The following is a 12,343-nucleotide window of genomic DNA, read 5'->3' as shown; positions in this document are numbered from 1 at the left end:
AGCACGAAGCTAATTACTATTTGTCGCGCTGACTGCAAAGTCATTATTTATACGGGTACGCAATATCAACCGTAAATGTCTGCCCTCGTTCGAAGGGGTGGAGGACACTCATGCAGAAAGAAGCCGTGCACGTGCGACTAATAAGCTTTTTTTATCGCCAACAAGATCGTTTACGTTTGTACATTATACGGGAACGGATTTTATTTAATCACACGCTACACTATGTACTACTATACGCGTTGAAACGTCACGTGCAAACTAAAATGAAAATTCGATTAATTTCGGCCCGCATTTGTACATACCACGTGCAAACTTCGTCTAATTGAAAGATAAATATGCGCGTATATTTAAAACAGAAAACAAGGGACGCAAGAACGAAACGAAGCACACGATTGAAAAAAAAGGGAAACAAAAATTACACCGTCGCGAATAAAACAATTACGTGTCGATTAAAATTCAAACGATAAGCGGCAACCGGGGCTTATTTTGAATCTCTCCGCTTTTCTACGACGAATCTTAATTTTCCGCGCTGTAATCGAATCATTTAATTAGCACTCTTGTTCCCGGCACTGTCTCGAAAGTTAACTGACAGACAGCCGCAGATTATATCGAATTATTTGGGATTATTAGATTAATACGGTCCTCTCCCCCGTAGAAAAGTTACAATTTCAGTTTATCGTTATGCCGGGCTATTCGATGAGCCGGGATTCACAGCCGGTGTTACACCGAAACGGCGAGATTCAACTTCCGAGCTAGCCGACGAGCCACGAGTTTTCAACCCTCCCCCCTTCCTTCTCCTTGGTTTCTACGAAATTCATAGAATTTCATAGCGGAAATGCGGCCACGTTCGAACGTTTTCGCGTGAGCCAACAATCGACTTCAATCAATAAACCTCATTCAGCCAGACTGAACAAAAGTGCACTGACTGTAAAGTTAATTCCCGCCCTCTTTCACCGCCCTTCGTTCGTACGATTTCGCTGTACAAACGGCACGTCAAACATCACCCCCTTCCGTGCCTCTCCTCCCCCCTCTATTTCACTGTTCATCCACACCACCGTATGAAAATTACACCGATTCCTCCGCAAATGAAATCACTTCCAGCTGGCCGCGCCGATTGCGCGAATGAAAAGGTACTTTGAGAAAAATTGATTATACCTGCGGACGATTCAAACGCGATGCTTTTCTTCTCCTCGACCTCGTCTCGGAGGGTAGGCCAAGCTCGCAGTTTTAACAAGAAGCACCTGTCAACGCGCCGCGTGTTTCTTTGTTAGCCGACACACGAGAAAAGCTGGCAAGTAATTTAAAGTAGCTAGCGTACGAAACCAGAAACCCGTCGTCAATATTCGATGTGATTAAATATTATCAACCGACGCATACGTTTCGTAAATACCAGTTGGTACGGCGCGGTAACGACAGATAGGTGGATGAAGGGAAACGACTGAAAGAACGGCCTGTGCGAAGGATGGCGAGAGAGAGAAAGAGAGTGCAGGGTAGGTAGGAAAGGGAGGTACGTCTGATAGAGGGGATCGAAGAGGGACACCAGGGGTAGTTTCAGTCATATCGACCATACCACTTTGCCTCGCTATGCCGGTGGAAACACCTGAGCCCACCAGCCACCACCTATTCACCTCCACTGTGAACACCGACTGGCAGAAATTCGTGCCTCTACACAGACACCGGTAACCTGAGCACCGGTGTGCCACCTAAACTACTATACTAATTCCTCTTTTTTTTTTCTACGTCGTCAGGATCGGCTCGTAGAATCTGAAAGATTTTGCTTACGAGTCGAGTCAATGTCGGGGGATTAAGGAAACGAGCGACGAGTAGAAACTATCGGACGAAGCGGGTTTTCACAGAAGGAACAGAAGGAACGGGCAGCTTAAAGATTTTCCATCTGTGTACGGATAAACGAGGAAGAAACATCGGCGTCCACGGCAACAGCGGTGGTTTCTACGGTTTTGCTCCGCCGCAACCGTGAAAATACGGAGAGCAAAGTACGTTAATGAAAGAATTACAAGTTGCAAAAGTGAGGGACTTCAAAGGCCTTTTACCTACAGTTAGATATCGCGACCGACGAAACAAAAAATAAAAAAAAAAATAAAAAAAAAAGAAGAAGAAAAACGGCACTAGTGGGGACGTTGCCGAGGAAGAAAGAGAGAGAAAGAGAGAGACACAGAGAAGGAGCAAACGGAGATGGCACAAAGCTTTCGCGTGCAGCTTTTAATCTACCTCGGTGGGTGACCGAGCTTGAAAACCTCCGGTCGAGCTTTTGAACTCGGTCGCGGGACGATTTAAGAAGAGTCAGTCGTCGGCTTCGGATGCGCGAAAAGTAGTAAGTCCAACAAGAGCCACTAATTGGAGTAAATATCGCCGCGATATTTACTCCCCTCCGGGAACCGTGTCTTAAAAGCTGAATTTGTTTTCACGATGGCAAATGAAACGGAAAGATGGGGGAACGGGGGGGGGGGGATGGTGGAAATATTTCGTAAATACTCTGCTCGCAGACGGCGGGCATCTCTCAACCGGTCAAAGGGAAATTTGTTTCCTTTGGGTAGCTGTATATTTCCGGCATGCGGCCATGCCACGCTATACTTCCTATCTCTTCGTTCCCTTATTTTCTATCAAGTAGCTTGTATTTCGTGAGAACCGACGTCTGTCCAATCTCGCTCACCGTACGCGTCTCACCTGTCCGTGGAGAAAAATAATTTCTCGAGAGAGAGAAAGAGAGAGAGAGAGAGAGAGAGAGAGAGAGAGAGAGAGAGAGAGGGAGAACAGAGGGCCGGTGCAACAACAAGCAAGGCGAGGAGAGTCCGTGCGATAACGCCCCCAGCCACCCCGGGTTCAGTTGTGCGAGTGGCCATGAAACAATGCCTCTTAAGCGATGGCTCGGCTGAGCCAGGAACGTGGAAACAAAGAAGGAATAAAAATGTTTTAATCCACCGTCGTCCGTCCTCCTCTCGTCGTCGTCATCCGTTCCACGATGACCTCTCGCCGCTCCCCATTTTTTCCATTTCTTCGTTACGCTTCCACCATATCCCTTGTCCCGTCATTTTTCCCCGGCCGTGGTTTTCGAGATGGTTGCATTACGTCGTCGAGTAAAGGGCACGCATTCAGCGTAATGCAACCATTCCGTTTCGAGCATACTCGTACGTAAACGTCACGGAGCACAATGCCTCCGACCGGTCCGCGAATGCCTCGATAATTTTTTCAGAACGCTACGAATTTCAAACCTCGTCTCCCTGTCCCGTATCTCTCCTTTCTGCCGTATCGATCGAAACAATACACGTACACGGCATTCTCTGCAATTTCACCATTCCGCGGCACCTATAACTCGTTCCTTTGCCGAGATAACTCTCAAAGACGCAGATATACGCTCTTGTCTCCCGTATACCCCTGTATAGGGGTAGCTTATCGACGAAGATGAAAAAACGTAACACAGACTGGTAGAACTCGTAACGCGTTCGATTGAAAACAGCGCGTAAGAGACGCGGCAGGCATTTCGAATTCATTGTAAAGCGGCGTGGATGCATATTCTCGCATACGCCGCGTGCACGATGTGCGCGTCGAACGAGCTTATTTTTCTACATTAAACCGAGGATCCGGACGCGAAAGGGGGTGTCAGGAAAGCCCGCACTGCTGTCGGAGATGGTATCCTCATCCGGCAGAAAATCCCTTCGCTCGTAACTGAGGCTGGTTGGGCGCAGTAGTAACGCTAAGCTCGACGGGAGATGCCGCCTGCGGTCTCCATAAACAGCGCTTACACCACACAGGAGGCAGGGACAGGGTGGGTGTAATGTTCCGACCCCTTGTTGTGTACGTCTCTCACCCTGCTACGCCCGCTACATCGGGGAACACCTCGTCGTTTCGCGGCACCTTAGTCGGTGCCAGCTCGTGCCGTGGCAGGATACACGAGGCTTTAAGGATGCGCCAAGCGCGAAACAACAGACGTCCCTTTTCGACGCCTGTTGTATGAACCGATGGATCGTTCCTTTGCCTGTGTGTCACACCATCCTCTCTCTCTCTCTCTCTCTCTCTCTCTCTCTCTCTCTCTCTCTCTCTCTCTCTCGAGCGTCACCCGTGATCCCACGGGGAGGAAAACCCTTCGAAATATTACTGGGTAAAGTCCGGACGAAGCCTTCGTCGTCTATCTCGTCTCGCCGTTGTCTGACTCGGTCTCGGTTTCTCTTTTCCTCCAGACGTCTTTCCGCTCCCACTCTCTGCTTTCCCGTTCGGTTCGACGAAGCGCGAAAGAAAGTCGTAAGGGGCGCCGTATAATTAATATATACAGGACTAGGTTTTAATTAACAGCCCCGATGAAACTATCCGGCCGCGTCATGCAGTTACGTTATTCAATTATGTGATTAAAAGCCGGGAGGTCGGCGGGACTCGCGGAACTCGAATCAGAATTTATTCGATATTACCAGACACCGCGTGACGTTAAGAAAATTACTTCGCACGGCGAACGTTGGCGATTTTCCAAAACGCTAAGCTCCGACCGTTTAAATACGGCGACACGCGGTCGAACTACCGTGATTTCGTTCGGCAACGTTATTTATGTTTCCGTGTAACGAAATTGACCGGAATCCGAGCTCGCGTCGCGTGAAACTCGATTGCGGCATCGCTTTGCGGCCAATTCGCTGAAACGTTATTAATTTAATACATAATCGCGGCGACAACCGTTGGTAAACCGTTGGTTGCCTTGGTAGAGACGCGATATTGAAAAGTATACCGGCATAGAAGATTAACGGAGTAACCGCAATGTCACGTACTATTGACATTCAGCTGATTGTAGTCCAGTAACAAGGCATGATCGTCCATCTACCGACCATTATGCGGACGCTATAGTCATAGCCAGATACAGTAATCGTAGGACTGGTACGATGGTAATGCGGATCTAAAGCCCTTCATCGTCGAAACGCGGCTGTGAAACCACCCTTTCAGAAATAACCTGCCGATACTGGTTGAGCCTCAGCTCAGGAGACACGTAGCCCGCGCAAAGTGAGCAATAATAGACAGGTTATATATGTAACCTGAGCGTTGATACAACGGTGAACGACACATTCTCACAGCCGGCACTCTTAGACACGGAAGGGCGTACTCTATATTTAATGCAGGCACGAATGTAGGTCGGGTTTCTGCTTCCAGACGTTAAACAATTCAGAAGCCGGCAGGAGTTTGGATCCTAAAGTAGTTCCGGTACTTAAGAGAATCTCCTTCGTACCGAAAGATCCGCCGGGTCCGAAATTGTACTACCCGACCTAGTAAAACTAGCCGTCAAAGGATTCACAATTACAACCGGCGAACAGAAAACGCGCTAATTGAAGCTGCCGTTTAAACATCTTCCAGTTAACGTGAAATCAACGAGTCTGAAAGGAACTGGCGATTCGTCGGAGTTTGCGAATCGGTGAGAGCACGGGGGACGCGGACGCAAACGTCGTGGACCGATGTTTGGAAGTCGGTCACGACTACGTATTACATGACCCGAGTCGATATACCTTGACGAACGTTTCTTTCGGGGCCGTGCAATGCCAGCGTACCGTTTATATCTGTCAAGTGGCCGTAATGAATTCTAGTTACAACCGCTTGTTTCCAACTTGTTGTAGAAATGATTTACCATCGTTCTCTTGTAATCTAATTTAAGCTTAATCCGATAACCATGGCACTCTTTGATCGGTGCTTTAACCCTTTCCCTCGGTTTTCTCTCTCTCTTTCTCTGTTTTCTCTTTTTTTCTTTTTTTCTTTTTCTTTTTCTGTTTTTTTTTATTTTGTTCCGTCCTTGGGTGACGCCGCGCGCAAGTCACAAATGTCCCGAACGAGGTCGAGCAGTTTTTTCTTCCCTGTTCCGTGAGGAATTCATGAAATAATACTCGTCGACGTATCTCCGAATCCCTTGTCTTATCGTGTCACGATTTCTCCGAGCTTGTGGCCCACGGATCCACCGCATAAGGAATTCGATCCTTTTCTGCGGTCCAGTGGCAGTCGGTCCAGCTAATTGGAATGTTTGGCCAGAATATCTGGAACGGCGCTTGCGGATGGACAGAATGTACAATCTTGACTATCGGCCAAACAGGAACGAATTATCCAACCACGGGATCATCCGTCGACGCTAATCAAGCGCTACATCTCCGCTCTTTCTATCTCGCGAGAGGAAAAAAAAGAAAGGAAAGAAACAGGAAATTTCATTTTATATCTTTTTCACGAACAGGGCCCGATCGAATTCTTATTTTAAAGTGCGATACTTGTCAGACGGCCGGATAGTACGGGCAACATCGATTCCTTTCAATCTTGAAAATTTCATACGAGCGTGGAAACTTTTGTTCCACTCTCCGTCGAGTCCGGCGGAACTTCCTAAATCGATTTGAAAATTTTTCACGCAAGAACTTTGCCATGTAAATTCGACGGCCATTCTCCGCTACGCTACCCCCGTACCTACGAAGCCGATCGAAATTCACAGCGTAGAGTAAAAGAGCAAACGGCGTGCCATCCCTCTGTGCCTTTCCGGGACACGCGATCGTATCGACATAATAGAAATATTTGGCCTAAATATCTGGCGTGGGATTTTGGCTGGATAGACGAAATGTCGAGAAGTAAAACGTGGATACCTTGTGGTTGGCATCAGCGCAAGCAGGCGCGGCGCAGGGGTACAAACGTGAAAGAGGAGGCTAGGTTCTACGTAGAGTGGATCGATCCGGCTGCCAGGTCAACCCTCACCGCGGCTCACTCTGCCTGTAGCTGCCCGCCGCGAGGTATTTCGCGTTCATATCGCGACGTTATTACTTATGCGGCAATGGCCACTGTAAATCGGCCAGAATCGGGCAGACCTAGCTAACGGCTAGGCCCCTCGGCCCGCCCAAAACGAAAAGTAAGCGGTGGAGAGAGGCGAATCGGTCGGGAATTTCAACCAGCACCTATCCGAAGAAGAGGAATAGAGCACGCTCGCATAATCGTCAGAAATGGTAGAATCTCTGTGGCGTAGCAAATGGACCAGGATTGGTTACGATTAATTCATGTTACTTTCGACTCCGTCAGTATGAGCACGCATCGATCCTACCTGGAATATTGGCTCCATGAACGCCGAAGAGAACGTCGCTTATGACGCTTCGATCGCAAAACGCCGGATGGATTTAGCTATTAAAGGATTCTCATACAGAATTAATAATCGAAAATGGCTATTAGACGCTAATGACATTTCGATAATTGTATGCAAAGATCGAAGCGAGGAATTAATGTATGAAGATTTGATGCGTGCGAAGATTTGATTCTCGGGGAAAGAGAATCAAGAGCATTGTCAAGGGATCGTTAAATCGATGGCTACACGTTCAATAGCAGTGAACAATCTCATTTCTCTCTCCCGTCCAGCTTTATCCCATCTCCTCTGCATGACGGTCCGTTCCGATGTTTCAATGCGCCCGTTATTTTATTAATTCAATCCGATAAATAACTACCATTTAATGGACGCATCGTCACTGTCGAATACGCAGTAATAATGGAGGATATGTTCGAGATTTTAAACTATCTCGGCGGTTGGTAGCATTATCTATTTAAACTTCGTTTCCACACGAAATCGAGTTTCAAGTATTAGCCATGCCTTCGTAGAAATTGTTATTCGTAGAAATTAACAGAGTCGCGGACAGCCAGTCGGAAAGGCAAGAATGATTGTATGCACAGTCCTAGCGACAAGTATCCGATTAAATTTGATCGGATCTGTGCTGAATTCGCGCGGACGAAGGTTGCAAAGGCAATTTGTTGACCCAACGTCTACGGTCAGCGGAAACAGCTCATGGAATATAAGTATATGACACAAAAATATCTGCTGGTTAGCGCAGCAGTACGTGGGATATCTACATCGGTATCGGATTATTCGACGTTTTCATTAGCCATTGACATCGGCTATGTAAAATATCGATTTGCAGTCTGCAGATACGTCGCTTTCTCTGGCCGACGCGTTAATATTAATTTTCGAGCTTTTACATTCCCCTCGCCATTCGGCACACTCGTAACATAGATTAATTGAGAAAGCCTGTTACCGAGAAGCGAGACAGTGGTTATTAATGGCATAACAAAATATCGAACGCGTACCGGCCCACCTTTGAAACTCTACGATTTTAAAGCGCGATAAGTTTTACCCGGGCGCAAAGGAACAATGTACCTTGGATGATTAATGACTTCCGTTTTTTCCGAATTCAAATTTCTGGAAAGGGATTAATTTTTATTGTCCAATTTATCGTGGTATGAGAAATTGTCACGGCACACTGCAGTGGAGAACCGGAACGACGCTGAGAACTAAAATACTCCGCGGATCGTCAAACTTGCGTGCTTTCGCGTCGATAAGTACGATAATATACGGACACGCCTTTATTTATTGTTTTAAAAACTGGATACTATCGAAACCCTGCCCCGTACGACGAAAGCGAATGGCTCTTGTGAAAATGTAATTTAACGCAGCAACATCAAAATATCTACATTTCCCAGATTATATTCGCATCGATGACTCATGATATTTAAATACTTTTGCTGCCAGATTATGAATAATGCTGTACATTATCTGAAATCTCGGAAACGGTATTTTCATACACAGTGATAATACCCTCACGCGTATCTTCAGCCGTTGTTAATGCATTGACGTAAATCCTACTGAATTATAACTTTGGAGCAGAAACTTTTAATGCACGTCGCGTCTCCGTTTTATTTCTCGACGTGAGTTGCTAAAAATTGTGTCATCAGAAGTAGAAAGAGAAGAAGCAAAAATGAGGGATAATCCTGTTTATACCAAAAGATTTCAACAAATTGCAGCAGCGAAATTTCATCTTCGAATTGTTATCGCTAACGAGTTAATAATTCGTGAAATAATTTTCTCCGCAACGTTAAGTAAATCCACACGGTACACGGGTTGCCGAGGTTATACACCGTTATCGCCTTTCTAATTAATAGCATACAATTTGAGCAGAAATATAAAAGCTCCCAGGCTCCTTTCTCCGCCCGAATAAGTCTGCCACTGCCGTAAAAAATGATTCTTGTTGTTCGCTACACCGAAAGCGTTTATTTCCGCGCGCCACTAAATCTAAGCCCTCGGAAAGAAAGGAAGGAGTGTAATGACGGTGTACTTCGTAGAAACAATTCCGACTTTTCTTTTTAGCCGGATAAGCTGAACTCTCCAGCCACTTATCAGCGAGAAATTACTCTGTGGAAATCTTATTCTACATTTTCGATTGCATCAACCGCTCCGTAACAGCTTATTCGCAACGTCGCTGATACTTGTGAAATTGTCATTTCGCTCGTTCTCGAATATCGCGAATATATACGATCGACTGAAAAGTACGTAACACGGTATTAAATCGAGAGAGTCGAATTAATTTACGATCTTGCGACATTTACGAGACGTATACATGCCGTATGTAGAGTAAGTAGTAGACTGTTGATTTGGAACGAGAAGGAGGCAATAAGGAAATACTTCTGAGAACGAGTTGGAGAAACTGTTAAAAAACGACAGCTCGTCGAGTTAAATGGGATTAGAGGTTTATACATGGCGAGGTCAGCGTACGGCTGAAGTGTTCCAACAAGGCTTTGTGAATGAATATATACGGGCCCGTACACATGTCGCACGCAAGATTGTTTGCGTTATACAAGTACTCCTTATGTTCAGATGCTCACGACACGTCTGCTGATTGATTCTCTGAAGTGATTTCGTACTATCGGCATGCATTATCATACACAAGGCAATAGGGAGCAATATCTCGAATGGGTACGCTTGATTCATGGACATGCAATATTGTTCACAATCACATTGCCGCGACGCTCGCCGACATTTCAGAGGCGAACGTACAATCAGAAGCGTGAACAATTGCTGCTGAATACGAGAATTTGATTTTACACCTTCTTGAATCGCGAGAATTTTTATAAATCGTATTAAAAAAATTTTATTCAATGCGAGATATTTAAAGCATTTGAACAGATATTAAAGGAGAACGAGTGCAATTACTTGATTAATAGACTGCGAATACTTGAGCAGATAAACTAACGAGATCAAGTTTAAGTAAAAACTTGTTTTACTTACTATAAGCAATTACAGAAGATGAAACATTTTCTATGATAACATGTAAGCAGAAATGACTCTCACTTCAAGTTTCAAATAAAAATTACGTAAATATTGCAACACATGAGTTCTTTGCTTGAAACATTAAAAGATTCGTTATTGTATTAAAAGTACACAGATGATACTGGAAATAAATACTTTCCTGCAACACTTTTATCTCGAGATAAATCAAATTAATTTCCCTGTAGGTATTTTAGTAGTACGAAAGAAGTAAGAGTGAGTTTAAAAACTAGTGATGTCTTTTAACAATGTACGTATATTAAATACGAAATAAATTTTACTCATACGAAATAAATACGAAATAAATTTTACTCATATCTGGTATTTCCTCATTTTAATATGTCAAAACATCTGTTACACGAACTGCCCTAAGGATACATTTTTGAAAGAAATCCTCTTATACGCTCCGTTCGTTCCTCTGCAGAGCCGCTGAATGTTCGCGTCGACGTTTGACATTCGTCGCGTCAGACGAACCGAATCAGACCTCGGGGTCTACCGTGAATCGTAAAACGCACGCAAGAAGGAATTGTACGTGTGACGTAGTTTCTAATATACAGTCATGGAAACGGAGTAGTAGCGAAGCGAAACGGTAACTCAAATTCATTCGAACTGACAAAAATTCAACGGAGAGGAAAAAAAGAAGGAAAAAAAAAATAATCACGGTCAGTCGTAAAATTATATTCCGTAGAAAATATATCGTTTGATGTTGCGAAAGATAACAAATGGAAGGAAGAGAAATGGTCGATATTGTACGTTGCAGGTACGGCGAATTTCAAATTTTCAAATCCGCGAAATTGTGGAATTCTTCTATGATAAATGTCTTTTAGAATGATTTTTGTAAAGCAAGCGATACTATTATGCAAAGTTTTAACAAATATGGGAAAAACATAAGTATAAAAATTATCGATTCAGACGTGCGAAACGGAAACGTTTTATTACACGTAATATAGATATTGTTTGTTTTTTAAGGATAGGTTTTGTACAAGCAAATCTTCCTTCTATCGATTTCTTTTTTATTATTGTATTATCATGTATAACTGCTTAAAGAATTATAGTACAAGCTCGAAGAATGATTCAGATACAATCAATATTATAGTTTTTGTCTATCTTAGATGAGTTTCAAACAGATTTGAATTCTCATCCCTTGCCGCCATTTATACGTACATGACATCATATCGATCAAACGTCATATCGATAATTCTTACGTCTAATGGCGGCACGTTTTCTGTATAACCTATATATATATAAAGCTTGCACATATCGATGACATTATTCAAAAATATCATTGCACGTTCTCAAATATCGTCGAAAATTTTATTTGGCATTGAAAATAATATTTGGAAAAGAATTATTTAAACTCACAGGTGTAAGCTGGAACTCCATTGGCAGTTCATCACTCGATTAGTTTGTCCCAGGACGTCGATCGCCTCCAAGTGTTTGAAGCAGCTATCACGAGGCACAAAGTCGACGGACACTCCAACGACAGGATAAATCGCGTCACGTGAAATGAAAATGCGAAAAGCGAGCAACTTTGCCGAACTTCGAAGATAGCCCTTTCGTACTTTCTCGTCGCGTGTGCGGGCCCACGGCAAGCTGTATATACGGGTGCGAGTTTAGTTTACGGTGTCTCCACGGGTCACGGTGGCGCTGTGCCGCCAGCACTAACCTCAGTTCGTCACGGGGTCGCGAGGGGTACGCATTGCCTTCGTCGATTGGCCGTACCCACGTTCGTACGTCGTAACGCGCGAAAACCAGCAACACGCTTAACTTATATTTACGGGGAACGGAACTACACTGATCGTGAATCGTTCCTAGCTATATTTTATCAGTGATTTCTGTGCGGTGTCATGTTGCGAAGTCTCACGTTACGCGTGTGATACTTTGTATCCTTGACGCAAGGAAACAGTGTATTGAGGAACAGCAAAAAAAAAAAAAAAAAGGAAACAACGATTCTGCGTATCCTGCGGCACGGAAACGAGGCACCGGTTACTCTTCTTATCAACAACAACGTGAGTGTTTCGTTTACTGTTTTTATTCGCCTTGCAGGCTCTCGTCTCCAATTCTCGGAAGTCGTTTCGACTCACGAAATGCGTCTCGAACAAATATTATTCCGCACGGGAAGGACAGTTCCAATCGTTATTGATAGTTCGATAGACTTCGATTCCGACGCGCAGGTTAGAATTCTTGATCGCTCGTGAGGCGTGTTTCTTTTACCTTCTGCCAATATTCTTAGACCGAATAAAGTTCCGC

General features: G+C 44.5%; 1 long non-coding RNA gene across 1 annotated transcript in view; it reads right to left on the bottom strand.

Annotated features, from left to right (window-relative positions):
• Window positions 1-12,070, bottom strand: part of LOC122537970 — a 98,553-nt gene extending 86,483 nt beyond the window's left edge. The window contains exon 1 of the long non-coding RNA XR_006308753.1: window positions 11,456-12,070. This is a non-coding gene — a long non-coding RNA (uncharacterized LOC122537970). The remainder of the gene's footprint in view (window positions 1-11,455) is intronic.
• Window positions 12,071-12,343: the final 273 nt, after the last annotated feature.

This window comes from Frieseomelitta varia, unplaced genomic scaffold (assembly GCF_011392965.1).
Source record: "Frieseomelitta varia isolate USP_RPSP 00005682 unplaced genomic scaffold, Fvar_1.2 scaffold_940, whole genome shotgun sequence".
NCBI classification, from domain to species: domain Eukaryota; kingdom Metazoa; phylum Arthropoda; class Insecta; order Hymenoptera; family Apidae; genus Frieseomelitta; species Frieseomelitta varia.
The sequence above is the reverse complement of the archived record's forward strand: the minus strand, read 5'-3'. Positions and strand labels throughout refer to the sequence as shown.